This window comes from Diceros bicornis (assembly GCF_020826845.1).
Source record: "Diceros bicornis minor isolate mBicDic1 chromosome 30 unlocalized genomic scaffold, mDicBic1.mat.cur SUPER_30_unloc_5, whole genome shotgun sequence".
NCBI lineage: Eukaryota > Metazoa > Chordata > Mammalia > Perissodactyla > Rhinocerotidae > Diceros > Diceros bicornis.
In genome coordinates, this window is record NW_026690903.1 from 259,545 (window position 1) to 286,808 (window position 27,264).

Consider the following 27,264-nt stretch of genomic DNA (forward strand, 5'->3'; position numbering starts at 1 on the left):
CTCTTCCCGCTGACTTGTTGCTTCCTTCAAAGCAGAGAACAGTAGTGTTTTAATATTTTACAGTTTTTTTCCTTTTAGTGTCCAATTTTCAGGGCTAGAAGCTTAGTGAGACAGCACTCTCCACCAACATACTCCATGAACTCTGCCCTTCCTCATGCCTCAGCTGCCGCTGCATAGTGTTCTAACTTCTGCTCTTTTGGGGGGAGAATCTCAGCCTGTACAGAGGAGCCCTTGGGTGGGGGTGATCCTGTGTGCCTGCCCCTCACACATCTTTAGTTGTGACTTATTGTCTTTGTTTTAAGCAAGGGCTCGAGAGCGCTTTTTTGTGGTGTTTATTAGTTATTTTAACAAAAGCATGTTAAGGAAGTGCCCTCCAAAAAGAATGTGTTTTAGAGAAGTGGATCCTGAATTTTATCAAATGCTTTATACACTTCATGAGCATATTGTGTTTTTTTTTCCTGGCAGAACGGTGAGGACATTAAATGTGAGGGTATTAAAAGATTATCTAATTTTCTAATAGTCTGTTTAAGATGATTCCTTGTTCACATTTTCTTTTTGGTCCTGGTAACAGGCTCATGTTAATTTCATAATTAATAGAGATATGCCTTCTTATTCTATATTCTGGAAGAGTTTCCTGGTAGAGTAAATATCTATTCTTAAGTTTTAGAAACAATTCATCTGTAAATACATCTAATCCACCATATATTTGGAATTTTCTTTCTTAAAAACTCTCTTGAAACCATAAAGAACATTTGTAAAATTTTCTATTTTCTATTTGAGCCAGTTTGAGTAATTCCAGTTTCATTTAAAAAGCAGCTTTATCACTGAGATCCCAAAAGGCATCTCCACGTGCAGATGCACAACATTCTCTCTGACTTCGCACCTTGTCCGATTTTCTCACCTAAAGTTGTTGATGTTTGTCTTCCCCAAATAGTTTTTCTTTATCAGACTTGTCTGTATGATGCCTATTTTATTGAGCTTCCCAAAGAATCAGAGTGACTGATTACTTTTCCTCTGGACTTATTTTATACTAGTTTTATACTTTTATTTCTGCTTCTATCTCTCTTTCTAAATTATATTTTTTGTTTTCTTTCTCCGTTCTCCTTTTTTTGAGTTGAGAGTTTAATTCACTTTCATTTTTATTTACTATTCAAGATATTTATTGCACAGATATTTCCTTTCAGAACAGAGAGTTTTCTTCTCTTCTTCCTTTCTCTCTCCTCTCTCTCCAGGTATCCTTGCTAATCAATGGTTTTATTTCCTGTTTCACCAAAGAGTTATTCATAAGAGTGATTATTGGCTTATAAATTGTCTGATTTGTTTAAGATAAGTTGGCAGTTAATGAGCATTTTTGCGTGCAAGTTTGTTAAGAAACTGGATTTCAAATCTGCCTGTTCCTCTGATGAGCTACTGAGTCAGAATTTCTGTGGTTGGCCATGTATCTCTCTTCTGGTGGCTTCAGGAATTGATTACTATGTAGAAATTGCTTGTTGGACGAGGATAGGACCTAATTTTAAAATAATATTATTTCTTTGCTACGGAGTAGGAAGTTTGAGATTTATATGCAGGCGTATGTGTGTGTGTATGCTCCAAAAATAATTAATGATAAATCAAGATTAACAATATATACGATTCCTATATTGACTTTTTTTTGGACAAAGACTGAGAAGTTAGTTGAATACTCTTACTATGGTTGTAGTTAGGTTCACTTTACTTCATATTTTTAAAATCCTTTTTTTAATATATGATTGAACACATACTTTTTGACTGCTAACCACCTTTTAGTCCCTAAATCTTTTGCCTTCAGATATGTGTACCATTATACACATTCATATATAAAAGTTTCATATTAGTTGTGGCTTTACTTTTGTGAGCACGTGTATGGGCTATTACTGACAATCCCCTTTCTTTCAGCATCTACGTTCAGTGTTAGTTTCCTATGTCTTCATGGAATGTAGAGTAACATTCAATATTGAAAAAATGATTTAAGTAACTTCAGTATAGTATAACTGATATACATAGCATTATCTCTGTGGTTCTATTTTTTTGTACTTTGCTTTTTTTCTTTTTTCCTAGTTTTGCTCCATTTAAAGTAATTTCCCTATTAAACTTTTCTCCACTGTGTTGGATATATAGATCATTCTCACATTCTATTTTAGATTTTTTTTTTTTTTGCTGAGGAAAATTGGCCCTGGCCTAACAACCATGCCCATCTTCCTCTACTTTATATGTGACACCGCCAGAGCATGGCTTGATGAGCGGTGCATAGGTCTGCACCAGGGATCCGAACTCATGAACATTAGGCCACCAAAGCAGAGTGTGCAAACTTAACCACTACACCACCAGGAGGGCCCCTATTTCACAATATTTTTAATTTCAGAAATAAGAAGAACCCAGAATCTGAAGTCTTGCCTCACTGACTCATCAATGTTAGATGAAAAATTAATTAGTATTTTACTTCTTTTCTTTTTCTCCAAATCCAATGTTTCTAGGTATAGATTAAGCACTTGGTTCAAGATGGTTTTAAATTTCATGCACATTCTTTAAAGTTGTTTGTATTTTGCATTTTTTATAAATCACATTAACACAAAGTACTTAGACAATTGTTTTACTTTTTCAGTGTTCACTTATTTGGTGTGGTGTTTTTTTTTGAAACCCGTCATCCTCAAGCTTGATTAAGGATCTGAATGATCTGCAGGGCTTGTTAAAACACAGAAGGAGTGCTGGACCCCACCCCAGATATTCTGATTCAGTAGGTTTCGGGTGGGGCTGAAGGACTGGCATCTCCATATTGTGATTGGAAGCTCCCCTGCCTAATATTCCTTATTTTTTTTCATTTCACAGGCAGTAAATTCCGTGTCTCAGTGTAGGGCTGTCCCTCCCCAATCCTTTGATTCTTCACAGGTGTTATGCCACAATAAACTTCTTGTACTCCTAACTCCACCTCAGCAATTGGAGGCCTCAACTGACACGCAAATGTTCTTCATTTTTCCTCAGAAAGGGGTGTTTTATTTTCAGAAAACTGACACAATCTGCAATAAGTTTAATATGGATGCTGCTCTCTGCTCTTTAGAGATTGCAATGTATTTTTACAACACCTGCACCATTCTTCCTTGTTCTCAGCATTTAACGCTCTAATATTGGAAACACATGGGGCTTCTGGACATTCTGGACATCCTCCCTTCTTTAAGTTTAATTGATCATATCACATCTGAACTAAGTTGAACTACATTTCGCCATATCATGGCTTGTCACATGACCATCAGGTATATGTATAGTATGTGTGCATCTCACAGAAACAGAATGTTCCTGGAGTGTGTCTCTCAATGATTCTTCTCCTAAAATTTGATTAAATATGTTCTAAATAGAGGTTTTCAATTAAATGTACCTAATCCATACGTACATTACTGGTCTGTAAAATGTTCTATATCATAAACTTATTTTGTTGAATAGCATGTAAATTATTTCTATGCCCCCAAGCTCACACATTTGATTGTAACATTTATTTTCTTTTCAACTTAAAGAAAGAACTTCTATTAAAAGAAAGAAATCCAAAGGAGTATCCTAAAGAATGAAATACTATGAGTATAGAGGACTAGATACCTTGAAGGAGTTTCCCTCCACATAACAATATCTTCCATAAAATATAATTTTATTGCATTCTTGAGTTCACATGAAGTAAGCCAAGTCTCAAAGGACAGAAGAAGGAAACTGTAAGCGTTAGACAAATTTGGATTTACCCAGTGTTCACAGGTCAGTATGATCCTATAATGAAAGGATTTGTCTTTGTGTCACAAATGACTTGAAGGAAAGAATCCGGGAGTCACAGATTACTTGTGAGTCACACAAAAATGTCACTTAGCTTGGTGTCAATGCACATGACTGTGAGCCGAAACCAGTGACATTCTTTTCTGGAGGAAAGGATCTAAACTAAAGCCTTTCATTCTGTACACATTAAAATCATACAAAAATGAGCTCATAATCAAAGTTCACCAAACAAATAAGGAATACATGTCATTGTCGATAAGTGTCATCAACACATAAGAAAATTAAAAATAAAACAATAGATTTAAACAGTAAAACCTCAAATATGAGATTTATCAACTTCAAGATATAAAATAACTGTGTATAAACTGTTTATAAAAAATGGAACCAGAAAAATTGGAATAACAAAATCAAACAGGAGACTCTAGAAATTATCTGACATATTTGCCAAAGGGCCTTATAGAACTTTAAGAGATGAAAAAGAGTTAAGTGTTGAGTTTCAAAACTCCACAGATAGGTTCTACAACAGAAGAGAGAATACAAAACTAAATTTGAATTCTGAAGGAAACAGAATGCAGCATAGATAGACAAGGAAGTAGAAAACATGAAAGATATGGTAGATATGGAGATGATGCGAGAGAATAAAGAAAAAGGAGAAATATAATACTGTACAACAAAAACAAGTGAGTCATGAGGGTAAAACTGAATGTTAAAGGGTCTATAAATTTCTCAGGAGATGAGAAATTATATCCACTTCAGGCAATGTGGGCTGGTGGTAAAATAGAAGCAGAGAATATAACTCTGACCCAAATAGAGGAGATACAATAGAATATGCAAAACAAGTATAAATCAATAAATTTTAAAGGGAAATAAAATAATAAATCTTGTGGAAAAAATAGAAGGAAAACATAGATAATGGGGGCAAAACAAGGATATCAATGGTCACAACAAATGTAAATGGAATACATTCTCTAGTTAAATACAGATTGTTAAATTTGATGGGACAATGACAAACGTAACTGTATCTTGTTTACAAGACTTGTGAAAACTAAAAAACATGGAAAACTAGAAATTCAAAATAGAATAGGACATATAAACATATGCTAGTAAACTACCAATCAAAAATCAACCCAGGGTAGCTATAATAATATGAGATAAAACAGATGAGGAAAAAACCATCATTGAGAAGTAAGTGGTTAATTCCCAATGGTATATAAGTTCAACTGATCATGAAGATATAGTCGTTGTTGTACTACACACGATGTCATGTGAAGATAATATAGCTTCAACTCGGAAAGGAAGGAGGAGAAGGAAGAGGAGGAGAAGGAGAAGAAGGAGAAGACAGAAGAAACAAAAGGAGGAGGAGGAGGATGAAGTATAGGAGAAGAAGGCAGAAGAAGATGAGAGGTAGAAATAATATATCTTCATAGTGAAGAATTTCAACATTCCTCTGAGACAAAGAATAACACATATCTATTAATAGAGTATTTGAAAAACCAATTAGCAAGTTTGATTTAGTGGATACATATTGAACCCTATACCCAACAAGTGAAGAAAACCTATTCTTCACAAGGACAAGGGGAGCATTAACAAGCAGTGAGCATGAACTAGGGTACTAATCAATCCTCAAATAATAGAACACTTGAAATAAGTACAAGTGACTGCTCTATTTTATTCTTGATGGGGTTACAGATCCCAGGCAATAAAAATACAAAGAATTTTCTTTGGTTTGGAGTTATTTGTGTAGAAAGTCTGTAGAAAAGATGAATATAATATGGGTTATCAGGAATAGGTGCTGCTAAAGATGTTAAGGATTAATTTTAATTTAATATTTGTTTAAATAAGAAATGGTACCAAAACCAGGCAAAGACAGTACAAAGAAAGAAAATTACAGGCCAATATCGCTGATGAACATTGATGCAAAAATCCTCAACAAAATATTGGCAAACTGAATACAACAATACATTAAAAAGATCATACACCATGATAAAGTGGGATTTATACCAGGGACGCAGGGATGGTTCAACATCTGCAAATCAATCAACGTGATACATCACATGAACAAAACAAAGAATAAAAACCACATGATCATCTCAATAGACGCTGAGAAGGCATTTGACAAGATACAACATCCATTTATGATAAAAACTCTCAATAAAATGGGAATAGAAGGAAAGTACCTCAACATAATAAAGGCCATATATGACAAACCCACAGCCAACATCATACTCAATGGGGAAAGCCTGAAAGCCATTCCTCTGAGAACAGGAACGAGGCAGAGCTGCCCACTCTCACGACTCCTGTTCAACATAGTACTGGAGGTTTTGGCCAGAACAATTAGGCAAGAAAAAGGAATAAAAGTAATCCAAATAAGTAACCAGGAAGTGACACTCTCACTATTTGCAGATGACATGATTGTATATATAGAAAACCCTAAAGAATCTGTTGTAAAACTATTAGAAACAATCAACAACTACAGCAAAGTTGCAGGGTACAAAATCAATCTACAAAAATCAGTTGCATTTCTATATGCTAATAATGAACTAACAGAAAGAGAGCTCAAAAAGATAATACCATTTACAATTGCATCAAAAAGAATAAAATACCTAGGAATAAATCTTACCAAGGAGGTGAAGGACCTATACAATGAGAACTACAAGACATTATTGAAAGAAATGCATGATGACATAAAGAAATGGAAAGATATCCCATGCACGTGGATTGGAAGAATAAACATAGTTAAAATGTCTATATTACCTAAAGCAATCTACAGATTCAATGCAATCCCAATCAGAATCCCAATGACATTCTTCACAGAAATAGAAAAAAGAATACTAAAATTTATATGGGGCAACAAAAGACCACGAATAGCTAAAGAAATCCTAAAAAAAAACAACAAAGCAGGAGGCATAACAATCCCTGACTTCAAAACATACTACAAAGCAATAGTAATCAAAACAGCATGGTACTGGTACAAAAACAGACACACAGATCAATGGAACAGAATTGAAAGCCCAGAAATAAAACCACACATATACGGACAGCTAATTTTCGACAAAGGTGCTAAGAACATGCAATAGAGAAAGGAAAGTCTCTTCAATAAATGGTGTTGGGAAAACTGGACAGCCACATGCAAAAGAATGAAAGTGGACCATCTGCTATCGCCATTCACAAAAATTAACTCAAAATGGATCAAAGACCTGAAGGTGAGACCTGAAACTATAAAACTCATAGAATAAAATATAGGCAACACACTATTTGACATTGGTTTTAAAGGAATATTTTCAGATGACATGCCTACCCAGACTAGGGAAACTAAAGAAAAAATAAACAAGTGGGATTTTATCAGATTAAAGAGCTTCTATAAGACAAATGAAACCAGAATCAAGATGAACAGACAACCAACCAGCTGGGAGAGTATTTGCAAAACATACATCTGACAAGGGGTTGATCTCCATAATATATAAAGAACTCACACAACTGAACAGCAAATAAACAAACAACCCGATCAAAAAATGGGCAAAGGAGGGGCCGGCCCGGTGGCGCAAGCGGTTAAGTGCGCGCGCTCCGCTGCGGCGGCCCGGGGTTCGCTGGTTCGGATCCCGGGCGCGCACCGACGCACTGCTTGGTAAGCCATGCTGTGGCGGCGTCCCATATAAAGTGGAGGAGGATGGGCACGGATGTTAGCCCAGGGCCGTCTTCCTCAGCAAAAAAGGAGGAGGATTGGCGGATGTTAGCTCAGGGCTGATCTCCTCACAAAAAAAAAAAAAAAAAAAAAATGGGCAGAGGAAATGAAGAGACCTTTCTCCAAGGAAGATATACAGATGACCAATAAGCACATGAAAAGATGCTCAACATCATTAATCATCAGGGAAATGCAAATGAAAACAACACTAAGATACCACCTTACGCCCGTTAGAATGGCTATAATCACCAAGACAAAAAACAACAAATGTTGGAGAGGATGTGGAGAAACAAGAACCCTCATACACAGCTGGTGGGAATGCAAATGGGTGCAGCCTCTATGGAAAACGGTATGGAGATTCCTCAAAGAATTAAAAATAGAGATGCCTAGGACCCAGCCATCCCACTACTGGGAATCTATCCAACGCACATGAAATCAACAATCCAAAGAGGCTTATGCACCCCTATGTTAATTGCAGCATTATTCATCATAGCCAAGAAGTCGAAGCAACCTAAGTGTCCCTCGACTGACGATTGGATTAAGAAAATGTGGTATATATATACAATGGAATACTACTCAGCCATAAAAAAAGACAAAAGCGTCCCATTTGCAACAACATGGGTAGGCCTGGAGCGTATTATGTTAAGTGAAATAAGCCAGAAAGAGAAAGACAAACACTGTATGATCTCACTCATATGTGGAATATAAACAAACCAACACATGGACAGAGAAAACTGGACTGTGATTACCAGGGCAGAGGGGATGGGGGGAGGGGGGTGGGTGGTCGGAACAAGGGGTGAAGGGAGTCATATATATGGTGATGGACAAACAAAAATGTACAACCCAAAATTTCACAATGTTAGAAACCATTAAAACATCAATAAAAAAAAAAAAAGAAATGGATGAGAAGCTTTTTAAACTTTACAATGCTGTCTCTCTTAGATTCCAAAGTGTTTCTAGTTTTCAGTTCTTCTTGATTCTTTCAATTTTTCCTGCCTGTTGATGATTCCTCGTTCATTGGATCTCTGAAGTTCACCTTAGTTTCCTGGCTTTTGATGGTGGCAGATGCACAGGTTTGAGGGGGTAGAGGCTTAGGCAATTTGATTGACAGCTTTCTGTTGCACCATTCTCAACCTGCACATGTCATGCGTCTACGCTTGTCACGCACATGTCAGTTGCGATTATTCTTCCTCCCCAAGGCTATCCCCAATCTCATGCTAATATTGTTGCTCTTCTAGGAAGGAATTAATGGTGTGCTCATATAAACAAACATTTTGCCTCCTGAACCAAAGAGCAATTTACAAATCTAATCTGAATGTGATCTGTTTTTCCATTCATTGTACTTTCTTTTGTGTACTTAACCAGTTACCTTCATGAGTGTGGAATTCACTAAGAACATTCCACAGCTGGAGTCATGTTATTTTCTTTAGTTATAAATTATAAGGCTTCAGGAGAGCCACCTGTTGCCACGGACCTTCGAGTCAATAGCAAATTCATTTGAATGAAGTTATTGTATTGCATTTGAAGGAAATCATTTTGAGTATTTTCCCTAAGGATCCCTATCCTTCCATGCAGGTTTCAGTACAAGATCTACCAGTATGTTCTGGCCTTGGTTTTTGCCATTGAGGAAATCTAGGGGAATCATCATATTTTGCCCAACATATCTCTGGGATTTGATCTCTATAATGCCCTGCCCAGTGAACGGAGGCCAGTGGAGAGTTCCCTGATTTGATTCTCGGGGTTGGGCAAGGACATCCCTAATTACAACTGCAGGAGAGAGAGCAAGTCTCTAGCGGTCCTTACGGGAACCACATGGGCAATTTCTGCCCAGATTGGAACACTGCTGGATCTGTACAAATTTCCACAGGTAAGACTGGGTGGGATGGGGAGAGATGAAACCATGTCTCCTTTGGTGTCATTCTCAGGTGCCTAAATAGGAGGAGAGGAGAAGACTGGGTTTGTGCATCTCTCAAAGGATATGATCTCAAAGGGCACGTGTACAGGATCTTGGTGGGGTATGACATTTCCTTTCTTTGGAGTAGAGAGAAGGCTGAGGGGGAAGGAGATAAAGCAGTTTCCTGGAAGTCTACTGATCTTATTTTCTAGAAAGCTTTCAGGGAGTGGAAAATGATTAGAAAATGAAATGATCTATTGTCCCCTTCTACCACCTCCAAGTGTTGTTGAACAGTCTTCAGGACTGAGAGTGTGGTTTTTGCCAATCCTCATCTTCATATTGCTTCCAATTGTCTTTTCCTTTTAGCTTACATATGGTCCTTGTGATCTTATCCTGAATGATGAAGAGTAGCTTCCATCTCTCTATCAGATGGCCCCCAGGGACACATCTCTAGCCATTGGCATGGTCTCTTTGCTGCTTCATTTCAGTTGGAGCTGGGTGGGGCTGGTCATCTCAGAAGACAAGAAAGATGTTGAGTTTCTCTCAGACTTGAGAGGAGAGATGGACAAGAATGGAATCTGTGCAGCCTTTGTGGAAATGATCCCTGTCACTGAAAGGTCATATTCCTCAATGACCTGGCCATATGATTTGCAAGTAGAAGAAACAGAAGGGAGTGTGGTTATCATTTAAGGTGATGCCGACTCTCTCGTAAGCTTGAGCTTTTCTACTTGGGAGTATTTAGTGATATGGAAAGTCTGGGTCACGGCATCAGAGTGGGATTTTATCCACAGTGAGAGCGATTTCGTCCTTGACTCATTCCATGGGACTCTCATTTTTTGACACCACCCTAGTGATGTCTCTGGCTTTGAAAATTTTATCCAGAGAGTTAACCCTACCAAATATCCAGAAGACATTTACCTCACTATGTTGTGGTACCCCTTTATTCCTTGCACCGTTTCTGAGCCTGAATGTAAAACACTGGAGAATTGTTCACCCAGTGCCTCCTTGGGATGGCTGCCTTGGCAGATATTTGACACGACCATGACTGAATGGAGTTACAATGTGTACAATGCTGTGTATGCTGTGGCCTGGAGCCTTCATGAGATGCTTCTTCAACGTCCAGAAATTCAGCCAATGGGAAGTGGGGAAGATCTGGTGTTTTCTCCCTGGCAAGTAAAGTCTCTTCCACTTAATAGCATGTACCCTTGTAAAAGTGACTTTCTTATGGGTTTCCATAGGTGTTCAAACCAAGAAGTTAGGATTCTTTCTCCATGAAAAGCAGAGGAGTTTCTGTACTTGTTTCACTCTCTAGGAGGTAAATCTTCCTGGGTAGTAAGTCATCAACAAGAAGGTTCTAGTGGCAACGAGAAAGTGAGCTATGAGTCAAAATCAATGTTTTGTGTTACAAAGGATCCCAACATCCTGCTTGCCTACTGTTTCAATAGGGATTATCCAGCCTTCTCCCATGCAGCTCCTCAATGACAAGAAGAAGAGAACTTGTCCTTTCCGTGCCTATCTGGTGCTGAACATGATGGTAAATACTTTACATAAATGATCTCATTTAATTCTGCAACCACTTTAGGTATTGCTAACATGATTTTGCAGATTGATGGTCTGGGAAAATTCAGAGAGTGCATGAGCGTGGCTAGATTGGACTTTGTACTTGAGATTTGTCTGAATCCTATCACCACTGGTCATCTTGATATTCTTGTCTTTAGGCATTTTCTCTTGAAACCACCTGATATTTTAGAAACATTATGCTATTGTAGTTCTCCATATGCTTTCATTTGCTTTACTTCATTGGATACTTGTAATAAAGTTACATTATGAAGCAAGGATTACAGACAATGAAAGACTGTCCTCAATTCAGGGTTTTTCTCTTTAACACCTGGGCCTACTTCACCGCAGGGTGATGTGTCACTTCTAGCTGCACCACTTTCTGAGGAACATAGAATTTAACAATCCTGCTGGTGACACAGTGAATTTGGCTGAAGGAGGAAAATCAGATTAAGAGTACACTATTCTCAACTCTTGGAATTTTCAGAAGGTCTTAGACTTATGGTGAAAGTAGAAGAATATTCCCAACATGCTCCACGTGGTCAAGAAGTGTCTTTATCTGAGGAGGTGATTGAGTGTGCCAAAGGAATTACTGAGAGGGGTTGATCCCAATCACAATTACTTACACCACACATGAATAACCAAAATCTTGTTGGGGTTTTGTACCCCCTCAGAGCTTCATAAAAGGACACATATGGGAATTTAACAATTCACTTCCAACTGAAGTAATTTTTTCTTTTACCAATAATCCAAGATCGAAGCAAGACTTTCACAGGCAAAAAGACTGCAAGTTGCTGAATGTTCAGAAGGTGGTTAGTAATTTTTAGGAATAATTAAAAAAAATTAAGTTATGTACATGTTTTTTAGAGATAATGTTTTTGCACACTTAGTACACTACAGTATAGTGTAAACATAGCTTCCTTATGTACTAGGAAATCAAAAAATTCGTGTGACTCACTTTATTGCAATATTTGATTCGTTGCGGTGCTCTGGAAACAAACCTACAATACGTCTGAGGTGTATCAGTCTTTTATATCATACAATAAGCATGGCATCCAACCAATGAATTGGATTTAGATATTTCAAGCTTCAGTTTGTTATGGCCCAATACTCTAAAACACTCTAGTTACTTGAAAATTAGGTAAAAGTCACAGCTGTTACCAAGTGTTATCTGATTTTCTCCAGACTCCACACTCTGTATACAGTGAGAGTTGCAGCCCGGGATTCAGGAAGACCCCTCAGGAGAGCAAGTCTGCATGTTGTTTTGGTTGCATTCCTTTCCCAGAGAATGAGATTTCCAATGAGATAGGTGAGGATATGCCTTGCAGCGACTTTCTCCACTTCTATTTTATTTTTTTTTTTGAAGGGAAACATTTGTCCTGAGCTAACATCTGTTGCCAATCTTCCTCTTTTATTATTGCCCCCAAAACCCTAGTACATAGTTGTATATCCTAGTTGTAAATCATTCTAGTTCTTCTATGTGAGCCATCACCACAGCATGGCAATTCACAGAAAGATGGTGTGATTCCATGACCAGGAAACCAACCGGAGCCACCAAAGTGGTGAGCACTGAACTTTCATCACTAGGCTATCAGGGCTGGCTCTCCACCGCTCTTTTGTATGCACCGTTCTCCCAAAGAAACGGAAAAGCTCTGGATGAGGACTGCAGGGTCCAAATGTTTCCTTCCTCCATTTAGTAATTTAACTTTTATAGCCAAAAAAGCCAACTTTTTTATCATTTCCACCCAGAAAGATACACTCACTCTCTACATTGAACTAGCTTGCTTGACTCATTTTAGCATCATTGCAGGCATTATCATCTCAAGGAAACCCTTTTTGACCACTCCACAGAAACCAAACATAAATCTTTCTCATGGAATCTAACACATGGTATCATAAGTCCTTACTTTTCATCTTCTTTAAATCTACATTTAGATCACATTGAACAAATCCTTATTTTTCCAGAGTCTGGTGCTGTTCTTGACACAGAGCTAGAGCTCAGAAAGTTTGTGTTTGATTTAAGGGGTAAGTATTTACATGGTATGCAACGTGCTTAGAGTCCAGCTTCCTTCAATGAGTACATACATCTTTTCTCTGATGTCCTAGAGTTCGCATGTGAGTAGGGGAGACAACATGCAGTGAAGTGAATTCAAGGTGGTGACATAGGGCTGCAATATAGGTACGCAGAGACCCATGGGATGAAATAAGTGATAGTATATATATTTGTGGGGAGGCAACTCTCATGGACTTCTTCATAGAGGCAGTAGCATTAGTATTATGTCAGACTAATGAAGGTGGATTAAATTCTTGGTGGAATTCTTAGAAATGGCAGAAACTGGCAAATTAACCCTGCATTTAATATTCTAGGGAGCTCAGAAAAGGTTCAACATGACTATAACCCAGAAAATGTGGGTTTGGGAGTTGGATCATAAAGTAGAAGAGGGACAGAAAACCAACACTGAAGATTTTTCATACCATAATTAACATCTTGGAATTACTCAGATTTATGATATTAAATGGTGCAATGCTGGAATCCCCTCAATGGTGGCATTATCTTATTTTGAAGCTTAATTTCACAACATCTTTTGTATAATTTCAATTTTTTTGAAATGTACTGAGATTGATGATATAGTCTGGCATATCGTCAATTTGGATAAAGCTTCCACGTGCATATTTGTCGTGTGGTAAGTTTTGGTATATGTTCCATACACACATCTAAAGAACACTACGTCCACTAACTTCAATTCCTACATGCTTGGAGATTAATAAATACACTTGTAAACAACCGATGATTAATGAGTAAACTATCATGGAAATTAGAATGTATTTCCAATTAAAAATACTATTCATCAAATCTTATGTGGTGGAGTTAAAACTATCCTTAGAGAGAAATGTATAATCCTAGATTATATATATTTATATATTATTTTGTATATTTAAATAAAGAAAGGTTGAATTTCTAAGTTGTAAGCATTCATGACAAGCTAGAAAAAGAGCAGAAAATTAAACATAAGGAAAATAGAAAACACAAAATGATAAATATTAGAGGAAGTGTTAACAAAATAAAAGACAAACATCAAAAGGATAAATAAAAATAAATTAGATTCTAATAAATGACAAATATACTCAATAAAATCCTAGTACTAGTGTTCAACAAAAGTGAAAATTTGCAACAAAAACATACCAAGGCTGAAAAGGAGTAATCTGTGCAGATAATATGGAAAATTTTTAACATGAAGAAAACATAAATAACATAATGTTGATACAATGAAAATTTAGAGGAAACTCACAAATTTCCAGGCAAATAAAAGTTACCAAACCGTCTCACGAAAAAATGAAAAATCTGAATATTGCCATACCTATTAGAGAAATTGAGACCATACTTTAAAACATTTCTACAAAATTTTATTGTAAGCTATTTATTTGATACAAACCTGATGAATCTGCCCAAATATTCAAGAAAAAAATAATATACATCTACTCAAACTCTTCCAGAGAATAGGAAAAACAGAAAATTTTTGACTCACTATGAGAGACTAGCTTAACATTGGTACCAAAATCTAACAAATTCATTGCAGGAAAGGAAATTACAGGCCACTCTCTTTCTTTGATTAAATTCATTTATCCTAAAAAAAAAATCAAATCAAATCAATGTTCCAAATCTAGCTATATTCTATAAGAAGGACATATCATGACCAAATTAGGTTCATGCAATGTAATTCAGTACACTAATCTCTGAAAAAAGACAAATAATAATCGCAATAACTGTAAGAAAAACTAGTAAAATTAAACACCTATTCATATGTTAAAACAAACAACAACAACAGAACAACCCTTACAAAATCAGAAACAGATTGAAACTCTCTTACTCCCATACACAGTAGTCACAGAATGGACATTTAAGGTGCAGTGTTGAAAGGAAGGATAAGAGAAGAAAGTTCAACATCACTTCCTCTATTAGACGTTACACTGGAGGTCCTGCCTGATACAATATAGGCAGGAAAATAAATAAAAGGAATAATTTACTTCAAAGGAAGACGTAAAATTGATGTTATCTTCAGATGATATTATGGTATAAATGTAAAATCCATGTAAATTAATGTATTAATTGAGCTTAGTGGTGGCTGAATACAAGGTTAATATAGAAAATTTTGCTTCCATCTACCCGTCATAACGCATCCAAAATTTAAATTTTAAAAAATGACATTTACAACATCTTAAAGTATGAAGTACCTAGAAATAACTTTAATGAGACTTTCAAAAGATTTCTGTCCAAAAATTTGTAGAACAGCATTTAGAAAAATAGAGGAAGACTGAAAGAAGTGGAGGGATAAACCAAGTTCGTGACTGAACAGACTCAAAAGTCAACAGATACCAAAATTGTCCAAATTAATCTACAGCTTCCACAAAATTGCAGCTAAAATGCTGACCCGTTCTGTGGAAATTACAATTGACACAATTCTTATGGAAATGATAAAGGAAAAACTTAACTAAGAAAATCTTGAAGAAAAGAATAGAGTGGGAGTACTTACTCTACCTGACATCAAGTATTATAGCATCACAATAGAGGAGGTTCATCAAGAGGATAAACAAGAAAATCAACGGAACGAAATGGTAAGTTCAGATACAAGCTGCTCATATAGGGACTCATGTATAGACGTCTGATTTACAAGGAAACACTGAGGAGGAGTGGGTAAATGAAAGACTTTTCAATAAAGCATGTTGGGTAAATTGGCTGTCTTCATGGAGAAGACAATGACTCGCCAACCCGAACTCACACCATCCACAGAAATCATCAGGCAGATTGTAGTTCTAAACATGAAAAGTTAGAAAATTTAAGGTGACTTAAAGAGGAAGGAGCAATGCCCCTGTAGAAGTAAAAACATGTATTTATACCTGCAGGGATGAGTGGGCACGGAACACTTTCAGAACCACAGGAAGATTTGGGAATCTTAAAAATCAGAGCAGAGGTAGTGGAAGTAGGAAAGACCAAGGTTAGACAGTCTTTTTTGGTCTTCCTAAGAGTTTGTCGGATTTTTAATGGAGGCTAAACATGATCCCACTTACATGTAGAAGTATCACTTGTGATGCAGGACGAGGGCAGGGAACCAGAGAAAAAAGATCTTATGATAACATAGGAGAGAAGTGACGAAAATCTTAACAGAAGTGGTGGAAGTGAAATCAAGAGGAAATGTACTGGAGATCATTTTAGATGGTAGAAAGGGTCTCATTTTGAAACTCCCTAGGAGTGAGGTCTATGACTTTGTAATTTCTGTTTCCCTAGAACGTAGCATATTATCTGCCTCATGGAGGTTTTCCAATAACTGCTTGCTCATTGAATGAGTAAATCTAGGCCATAGCTTACAGGGGTATAGCTCAGAGAGACAGGGAGCACTTTTGGTTTTCTGCTGAGAAAAAAGTGCTTTCATGATTATGCAAGAAAAATACTGAGAAGCATAATAGCTTTGTTTACTTTACCATAAAGAAGATGGGCACTATTAACTGGGAATGGTTCTCTGCAGAGTATTGTCTTATTGGGTGCATGGAGCAACAAAGGAAGACAGTTTTTAAACTTACCCAATGCCTTCTTTGTGGGCATGCAAATAAGAGAGAGTGACTGAACCTGGGCTGAGGACACTTTGCATCTCTCCCCAGACGTGGATCATTGTGTGAAGTGTCCAGATCATCAGTAGGCCAAAAGAGGGCAAGATCGTTGCCTCCAAAATGTTGTGATCTTTCTGGCTTATGAGGACCCCTTGGGGATGGCCCTGGCCTGCACAGCTCTGTGCTTCTCTGTCCTCACAGCTGTGGTCCTGGGGGTCTTTGTGAAGCACCAAGACACTCCCATAGTCAAGGCCAATGATCAGACTCTCAGCTACATCCTGCTCATCTCCCTCACCCTCTGATTCCTATGCTCCTTACTCTTCATTAGTCGTCCCAACCAGCCACCTGCCTTCTTCAACAAATCACATTTGGAGTTGTATTTACTGTGGCTGTTTCCAGTGTCTTGGCCAAAAATATGATTGTGGTTGTGGCCTTCAAGGTCACTGCACCAGGGAGAAGGATGAGGCAGTGGTTGGTGTCAGGGGCACCTAACTTCATCATTCCCATCTGCTACTTTATCCAGCTGAGTCTCTGTGGAATCTGGCTGGGAACCTCTTCTCCCTTCATTGACACAGATGCACACTCTGAACACGGCCACATCTTCATTGTGTGCAACAAGGGCTCGGTCACTGCCTTCTACTGTGTCCTGGGACACCTGGGCTTCTTGGTCCTGGGCAGCTTCACTGTGGCTTTCCTGGCCTGGAACCAGCCTGACACCTTTAATGAAGCCAAGTTCATGACGTTCAGCATGCTGGTGGTCTGCAGTATCTGGGTCACCTTCCTCCCCGTCTACCACAGCACCAACGCCAAGGGCATGGTGGCCGTGGTGGTCTACTCCATCTTGGCCTCAAGTGTGGGGCTATTAGGCTGCATCTTTGCTCCCAAGTGCTACGTTATTTTCCTAAGGCCAGAGAGAAACACATCAAAAGTGTTAAGGAATAAAACACATTCAGGGAGAAAATAATCGAAATGTAAATTTTTTTCATAGGTCACAAGAACTCGCATACACTTGACAACAAAACTACCACATTTTTCCAGACCCACTTTAAGTATCAACTAAACTTACCTTACATCTCCAGTTAACTATTTGCTTTACGTTTCTTTTGGCTTTGTACAATCTTCCTCGGACATTCAAATGAACAAATACAAAAACATTCATACTAATACTCCTCTAAAATTATGTGTGAGAGATTGCGAAAATGGCCACACATTAGTCCTCTCCCTCTATCTGTTTGGTCATAGCATCCCACGTTGACTCTGGGTAGACTTGGCCTTGTAACTTGCTTTGGCCAATGGGACATTAGCAAATGACATGAGCAAAGGCTTGAAATACACTTGCTCATTGTTGGTACTTGTCCTTCTCTGGCTGTCCTTGGGAAGCTTGAGGCCATCAATATGTGAATGAGTCTAGATAGACTGCACATCTCCATCACTCCAAGTGACTTCAAGTCAACAATCAGACATGTGAGTAAGGCCATACTAGACTATCCAATCTCAGCTGAGCCACCAATTGGTCAAGATAAAAATAACTGCCCAGTTAACTCACAGAATCTTGAGAAAAAATAAACTATTCTTATTTGAAGACACCAAATTTTCAGATGGTTTTTTATACAGCAGAAGCTAACTGATACCTTATGCTACCATTTATATATGTCCTCTCATTATTTGTGTAATTATCACAGATTTCTATTTCTTTAACCAATGTCGTAGACTAGAATATCCTTCTCTAGATTAAGTCTCTGAAAGAAAATCAGAGACCATATCACCTTCCATTTTACTTTTTCTCCTTCCTCTATTCAACCAGACATCTTTAAGCATATATATTAAGAATATCTTCACTAATTTTAAGATTATGGATATTCTTCTATATTGTCATCCACCACTGTTATACATGGGGGATTTTTACTTTTAATTGTAGCCCTATAATCCATTTGGAATGATTTACTTGTGAATAATGTTAGTTGATGGTCCAGTGTTTTATTTTACAAATGGATATCATTTAGTCTATAAAACAAATACAGCATCATTTTAAAAGTTGATTTGAAGCATATGGAATCTGAATAATGTTTGGAAAAACTGAGATCTTTAAAACACTTTCAGTCACAGTATAGCATATCTCTCCATTTAATCAGAGCTTTTACATGCTTTGTATCTCTTTATAATCTTCTTCATATAACTAATGTGCAGTTCCAATTATTTTAACTACTTATCTTAAAGAATTCATTGCTCTTGTGAATGGAATGATTATTTACATGTTTAAATGAATTCTTGCTCATGTAACAGTATTTTTGATGTTTCATATAGGAATCTAGCTTCCTTTCACATTATTCCACTTATTTATCAGTTCTAAACTTTTAAGTTATGTTCCACTAAAGTAATAGATTTTATCTTCTTCTCTAGTATTATTTACCTCTTATACTTTTGATTCTCATTTTTTTCATGACTGTGCTCTCCAGTGCCACACTGAATCATACCAGTGTTTGCCAGGAGAATTTTCCTCTTCTTAAGTGTAGTGTAAACATCAGATAATTTCCTTGTCAGGGCAGAGCAGGCTTCGAAGAGACAGAAAGTGAAAACGTGAAGGAGAATCATTGCTAGCTGGAAATCAACAGACTTGCTTATCTTGGCTGTTTGGAGCTGGAGATGTTATTACAATGAGGCCAGCTGAGAATCAGAGGATCTCTCTCCAGTCCCAAGAATTAGTCTTGGTCAAATCTCTCAACTTCTTTTGACCTCATTTTCTTCACATGTAACATGAAGAGTTGGACGAGTCTTTTTGAGTTCTGAAATCCATTGACTCCTAGATACCCTTCACCCACATGCCCTTGACAAAGACCAGAGAGAATTTTTAGTTGTCTTTCTCTGCATCAACATTATTATCCATATCACGACTTAAAGACATACCAAATGTCTACTTTTGCATGACACCGATACAACAGGTTCCATACCAAATCACTGTTCATTGGGATAACAAATCTATAGTTAATTGTTTAGAGGTAAGTATAGAGATGGGCCCTGCTGGAACCAGCAATCAATGGGCCAAAAAGTCTTGCTTTATTTTACAGTGAGGCTGTGGAAACATTCCTTAATACACCAGAATTCTTCTGGACTTACATGTAGGAAACAAATCGGAGCCTTGAATCCATGATTACGAGCTAATAAGGATATGATTTTTAAAATTTTGTTAGTGATGCCATTTGCCTGGTATGGGGCTGTTCTCTGGTGAGTAAAGAGCAGGTGTATTCAAGGCCACTTTCATTCATTTAATAAATATTTACTCAGTGCCTACCCTTGCTTCAAGATAGCAGTGATCTACCTTAAGAGCATTTGTATTCTAGTAGTGTGACTCAGACCATAAACAAAAAGAGAATCTTGAGGTGATCAATAAAGTTACATATACGTCAACCTTTTTTCATTCTGGACTATTTTTCACCCTTTCCCTTCTTTGACTGTTTCCCAGAACTCTAAGCATGGACTTGAAAATACAGAAAGCATGGGTCCCAAGTTTCTTCTCGCAACACCCCTGTTTCAAAGACATAGTGTTTATCATCTGAGAGTATGTCTCTTTAAGACTAAGTTCCTATGAATCAACATTATTTCATCACTTTCTTGAGAGGACGGATGATATTATGAAGGGGAAACAAAATATCATATAGGATTTATACACGAAATGATCTTTCCACTCTAATTGTGTTATTTAATGTGGTGTGATTTGGGGCAAGTCAGTTACTCCTTCAGAGACAGTGTTAATAATACACTGAAAAGTATTCTATAGAGATTAAATGAAACAAAGTATGAGAAACTGCTTTGTAAATTGCAAAGCAATCTATTTCAGCTTACTTTTTCTAATAATATTTTCATTTATACAATCCTTTTTGACTCTATGCAACCTACCTAGACTGAGTTTTATCATTTATTCAACAATAAAATGGGTCAAAATGGTTGAATATTAGAAATTTCATATGGTTCAACTTAATAGGCCATCACAATATTTAATTTGGTTATAATTACAGCTAAATTTTTTATGTTGCCTTACCATGTGCCAGGCACTCTAAGCATCTGACATGTATTCCCTCATTTAATCCTCACAACGATGCTATGAAGACAATATTATTAACCCCTATTGTATGGATGAGGAATATTAGAGGTTATATAATTGACCAAGGTCACACAGCTGGTACCCAGGCAGTCTACTTCCAAAAGCTCTTTTAGGGATACATTAGACGTCATGGTGCTTACACTGTAAAAGGATCACCCTGGTTCCTGGTTGGCGAATGGACCAGAGGGGACTAAGCAAGAAAACACATGGCTACTGAAATGATCTGGTCAAGCAATTCTGAATACAGAATTTCCTCCATTTTTAAGGCTGAATAATATTCCATTGTATGGATACCCCAGATTTTCTTCATCCTTTCACCCACGGATTCACAATTAGGTAGTTTCCATTTCTTGGCTATTGTGAATAATATTGCAGTGCATTTTGTCAAACGATTTCCTGGCACTTAGTGAGTTTGAAAAAATTCTTCTTATACACATTAGTTACTGTAATGAACTACCTTTCCAAATGTTTAAAGTTTAAATATTTGTCATTCTACAGAAACACCTTGCCTAATCATGATTTGTGTTGTTATCAGTTCGTGAATGATCTAAGATTTTTGTACAAAAATTTGGTATAATGCCTTTTTCGCATGTATTCAGGAACTTTAGTAATATGGGTATTCCCTGATACTTGATTTTTAGTAGAGATTTCTAGTAAGCCTTTAGGATAGGAAGTATCTTCCTTGATGTGAGGCAGAGAGCAGAAAAATAATAAAGTGATTGCTATATTTAATTATATTAAAAGAAAACTGTCGTTTTGCTAAATTGTTTCTACACATCCTTTGCTTATTTGTAATAATGGCAAATATCATTTTATTAATGAAAAGAAAATTCAGTAAACAATTTTAACATAAAACAAGATCTATTGAGAACTTATATGAAAATTTTAGCAATATGCTGTCACCAATTTCCTCATCTGCAAAATGGAGATAGATAATACCATCTTCCTTATGGGTTGCTGTGAAAATACTCAAGAGTAATGTATGTAAAATGCTTATCACCCTGTCGGTGGGAAAGTGATGTCCTATTCATTTTTCCACAGGGATGATGACAGCTTTTTTTATGCTTGAAGTCTGTAGTTTTCAAAATACGTTCTACTGTTGTAAAGTGAATCCTTTTTACAAACACTTTGTAGAGTTAGATGATCCCTATGGAATACAAATTCAGGCTCCTGTGTGTGTGTGTGTATGTGTGTCTATACGCACATCTCTCAAATAATACTTTAAGCCTTATAACGAAAAGCTACCTTCCCCGCTCTTGACTCTGGTTCCAAAAACAACTTCTTTAATTTTCTGGTTGAAAATCTGTATTTCTAAATTAGCTACTCATACAGCTTTTTCATTTTTCAGCTTTTGAGTATTTATAGTTTCTTCTTTCTCTGAAAAATCCAGCATGAAGTGTACTTACATATGTTAAAAACATAATTCCGGGGCCGGCCCGGTGGCGCAAGCGGTTAAGTGCGCGTGCTCCGCTGCGGAGGCCCGGGGTTCGCTGGTTCGGATCCCGGGCGCGCACAGACGCGCTGCTTGGTGAGTCATGCTGTGGCGGCGTCCCATATAAAGTGGAGGAAGATAGGCACAGATGTTAGCCCAGGGCCGTCTTCCTCAGCAAAAAGAGGAGGATTGGCGGATGTTAGCTCAGGGCTGATCTCCTCACAAAAAAAAAAAAAAAAAAACAAAACATAATTCCCCTTTCCCAATATAACTATTTAATGAATTAGGATAAATCAAAATTCAATGTCTACTGTTTTATGACATAAGTGTTTACCATTTTATAGCATATGAATCTTATCCAGAGATGTGCTACGTCAGATTGTATGAATACATTTTCTTTCTCACTTTTTCCTTTGACCGTTTAAATGGTAAAATTCTCTTGTTTCTTTGTTGTCTTCCTATGGATTCATCACTGGTTCATCTCCTTCCACCAGAAACTTAAATCTCTTCTCAGTAACTTCTGATGCATGAGACAATTCATGGGCTTCAGGTTTTGCTTGGGGACATCCCTCTTGGTCTTGAACATATATACAGGCCCACATATACACAGTATGTCTGGAAGGATAGAGGAGAAAAGGATGTTTATCTCTGTGAAAAAGGACTGGGGGACAGTGGTAGAGGGAGAATATTTTACTGACTTTGCACCACTCTTTGAAGTTTTCCTATACGTGCATCTTCGACGTATTGGCCTCCCTCCTCCCAGATTTTTAAAATTAAAATAGCGTTATATCCTTATCTACTGGCTTGGGACTGCAAGTTGTAGAGAAATGTGAATATATGATCCAATTTTTAAACGAAATTAAGAACAACAAACAAGCACAAAAATTTAGAATTCTAAATATAGGCACATCATTCTATTAGGCTGTATAAACGTGGGGAAAGGATTGAAGAACAGCTGTTCAACATCCAGCTACCTGTGCAGTCTAGGTGTCCACGGAAAGCCCCGCCTCCAGCTCGGCACGTGGAGCTGATTTCCTCCCCCTGTGAAGTCTGCCTGACTTATTCCAGCCCAACCCCGGCCTCTTCCCGCCCCTGGAACTGGTCTCCGCCCACAACTTTCGGGCCTGGCTCCGCCCACAGCCTGGCCCACGCCCACAGCCTGGTCCTGGATCATTGCCCCTCCCATACCCTTGTTTCATCCACAGAACCGCCCCCTGGGCCTGGTGTCACTCACACCCTTGTCCCCACCCACAGCCCACGGTTAGAACTGGTTCCCGCACACAGCCACGCCCCTAGATTTTGTCCCTGTCCCTGGTGCTCACCCAGCCCGCTTTCCAGCTTGACACTCACTCTAGAAGCTAGACACCTCCCCCGAGGCCGGGGTGCCAGGCCCGACCAGCCCGCCGCCTCAACTGCAGCCCCCAAACTTTCGTCCTCCTCGAATGCCCGCCCGAGACAGGAAGCGGAAGTGCTGGCGGGGCCTTGGATGGATGGGGCGTGTTTGCGCGGTGTGTCCCGTCTTGTGGGCTCCAACCGGATTCCCGTGGACTTTCACCCTCAGGGGCGGGGCGCGGTGAGTGGCGGGCAGTCCCGGCTGGGTAGGGGTCCAGGGAGGGGCCTGGTCCTTGGGCAGCCCCGTCAGGGCCCGGCGTCCCTCCATCCCCACACAGCCCCCGTTTCACCTGGGCTGTTTGCTCAGGGCCCCTGAGGCTGCTGTTCCTCCTGGCTTCGGATGCCGCCATCCTCTCCTCAGACTCCTCGTCACCGTCCTCCTTTTGATTTTGTCCCCAGGGGGCTTTAGCTGCTTTTGGAGGCGGTGTTTGGGTTGTTACTAATGGGGGCGCTCCTGGCGTTTAGAGGGGGAGGCAGGAATGCTGCTCACTGTCCTCCAGGGCCCAGGGCGGCCCGACAGAGAATTATCCGGCCCCAAATGTCAGTTGTGCCAAGGTTGGGAAATCTGCTCCAGGCCTGAAAATCTCCCGAGCCCTGAATGACGTGTGGAAAATGTTGACAGGTCAGCGAGTCACAAAGTCCCTAAATGACAAGCTTGTTTAAAGGGTCCAGAGTCACCAAAAAGTCTCTGTCCAGCCAAGTGAGTTGAGCGACTCAAGTGCACACAGCACGAAGCTGCTTTCTCCCATCTTGGGCAGCAGGTGGCTGGATAGGAATCAGGAAAATCCAGTCACAGCCAACACTTACAATTAAATCAGTAAACACAAAAAAAAGAAAAGTGAATGGGGTGGCCTTTCCATCCAACACCCTATAAAAGGCCTCAAAAGCTTGTATGCGCCTTATTTTCCCCCCTCAGACACAAAAAGCATCCGTGGAGCTCAAGTTTGAGGTGAAAACAGGCTCAGGGTCCACCCGTCCTCGTTGATCCATGGATTTCTGTGTGACCAGGTGCGTACCCTGTGGACTTGGTACCAAGAGGTTCCGGCAGCCTCCGCTGTGCCGAAGACCTGCCAGTGGGCTTTCCTGTGCTCGGGTTGTCACCACATGGTGTCACTGAGAGTGAGGGTATCTTGAGAAAAATTATTGATGTTTGTTGGATGGAAAGATGGTAAGCTGTGGTGGTTCTGTGTGGTAAATATTTCAGTAAGTACAGTTACATGCAAATAAGAACACATGAAACAAATGTAAATTACTGCAAATGTGTATTATAGTAGAAAATATAGATTTACTTGCATAATACTCAAAAGTCAGAATTTATATATAATATAAATACAGAAATGTTTTGCGTGTGTATGTAGTATTAGAAGACATCCCAGGAAATATTAGCAGGGATACTCAGCAACATTCCTACGACCCATTCAATTTGACTTCTAAAGTCCTATAAATCCTCCACAAAAATTTGAAATAAAGGAGCATTCAGGGAAAAAGATGATTGGAACTTTGTATTAATAACAAATTTAAAATTGAATTTACCAGTAGCCAGATTTATTTTGAGCATTTTTTTCTTTATGACATTTCAAATCATTTGGAGGAATACTAAGCAACACTGTAGATTGAAGGGAAGGGCACTAGTCTCCAAAAAGACTGTCCTCACCACCTTGCCTTCTAAAGGGAATTAACTTTGTTTCTTGAATCTTTTCTGGAAGAACAGTCTGGTGATTCATGTTGCAGAGAATCTTGTTAAATGATGTTGTATTTAGTTGTTGGCCTCTACTAATTGTGTTTGTGTGTGTGTGTGTGTGTGCCTTTTTCATTCTAGCTTTCCTGTAACGTTCTTGAGGGGAATATGTGCTTGTCATGCAATAGATAGTCTTTGAGTGTATAATTTATGGTGACCCACCATCCTCGTTTATTCAGAACGAATGGGTTTTCCAGGATACAGGATGTTTAGTGTTCAAACCAGGGCAGTCCTAGACAAACCAGGATGTTTCCTCATCTCATAAGCCAGGCCCTGGACCACATGCATGGGTTCCTGGAGAACCAGAGAGACCTTGTCCCACCTCCATGGAATTTATATTGTATTTGGGAATTTGGATTTTAGACAGTTAATGATGAGAGTGATGTGGGAGTTTGGCTCAAGGGGACTCAACCTGAGGGGGCAGGGAAGCCCTCCTGAGAAGGACTGATATTTAGCTTGAGAGCTAGAGTTGGGACTGGATTTAGCTGGTCTGAAGGGTAGACTGGAGTGGGGGTGTGGGAGTATGTTCAAGAGAGCGTTTCAGGCAGAGGGACCCACATGAGGACATCCCTGAAGCAGAGAGCCTGTTGTGTCCATGAACTGAGAAGAGGGATGGATGAGCGGAGTCAACACAGGGGGAGAGGTGTGAGCCAGACCAGCGAGGGGGACAGGCTGGATCAGGTCAGGCGTGACTTGGGACTCTGTTCTAAGACAAGTGGGAACACTCTGGAGAGATGCGAACAGATGGCTGATGTGATTGGCGTTTGGTCTAAGCACTTTGGTTAAAATGTACCTGAGGGTTAAGATTGAATACTTATGAGGCAGGAGGTGTTGGGAAGAAGATTACGAGTGAGATGATTGTTCCCTAGGTCTCGGTGATGGCTGTGGAGTAGGAAAGAAATAGAAAGAAAAGACCTTGGAGTGTAGAACCGAGAGAATGTAACGGTACTTTCTTGCCTGCATGTGTCAGATGGCGCAGGGCACTGACTTTTCTCCTCGCTGCTGTCCGTGTAGACCTGCAGGCGTCCCCTCACCCAGGTCTGTGTGTTCACCCCACTTGGCCACTCACAGGCCCCCTTCCGCATCCTAAAGGAAGTCAGGTCTTACTTGTGAGGGGGTTGTCTCAGACGGGAGACATCGAGGAGAGCCCCTCCACACATCAGAGCAGCCCATTCAGCCTCTCCCTCAGCTTCCTCCCTTCCACTCTCCCACTTTCCACACCCAGAAGGACACCTGCTCAGTATTGCACAGCCCCATGTTCTTCCTCCACCAGGCTTGAGAAGGGTGGGGCAGCCAGCGGGGTGGACACCGTCTGCACCTTCCACTCTGAGCCCCGCAGGTCCCGGGCTGGACAGAGAGCGACTCTACTGGGAGCTGAGCCATGAGAACCTGGGCGACACCCACCTTGTTTTTCTCACCCTGGACCGGGACAGCTTCTACATCAGTGATGAGGGGCTGGGCTACAGCCATGCTCTCTCTGCCAGTCAAAGTTCTGTGTTGCCTCCGTTGCTCTAAAGTGAGTTTTGATCCATCTCTCTCTCCTTCTGGTCAGGGTTCAGTCTTCTCATCACGGTGTGACCGCTGGGTTCAGCCAGCTTCCACCTCGTTGACACCTCCCTGAACACCCTTCCCCTCTTCCTTTCTGCTTTTCCCTCTGCTTTTCCCTCAAACGTCCCTACATCCTCCCTCACCCTTAATCCTTTATGTTCACCCCAACCCTCGCTCAGCTCCTCTCGCCTTCTCTCCCCAGGTTATACCTATGGAGCCGCAGCCCCGACTACACCAGTGAGTATTCCTGGCCCTGATGTCCTGGGTCTCATCGCATTTGGGGTTGGGGAGCACTTGTTCTCCTTCACCCGCTGTGCTTGGTGAGGGAAGGACCTGGAAGGGTCCTAACTCATCCCTTCTCTCTCTCTTGGGTTCTGGTGGAGATTCCCAGCCCAGGGTGAGAAAGCCTTAGACACAGACATGTTCTCCACCACATTCTGACCCCACATGGTTTTCACTTTTATTCTCCTGAAGCCCCGCCCTTGGTCCTCCTTTTCCAGGTATCATATCCGTCTGTCCAGTTTTCTGTCCGTCCATCTCTCTTTCCTCT

At 39.5% G+C, this 27,264-nt stretch overlaps 1 long non-coding RNA gene across 1 annotated transcript; it reads left to right on the forward strand.

The window, feature by feature from the left end:
* Positions 1–23,587: 23,587 nt before the first annotated feature.
* LOC131402186 (uncharacterized) lies at positions 23,588–26,567 on the forward strand. Its single transcript, XR_009218346.1, has 3 exons — positions 23,588–23,609; positions 24,345–24,436; positions 26,506–26,567. It is a non-coding gene; the product is annotated as an uncharacterized LOC131402186 (long non-coding RNA).
* The last annotated feature ends 697 nt before the right edge of the window (positions 26,568–27,264 follow it).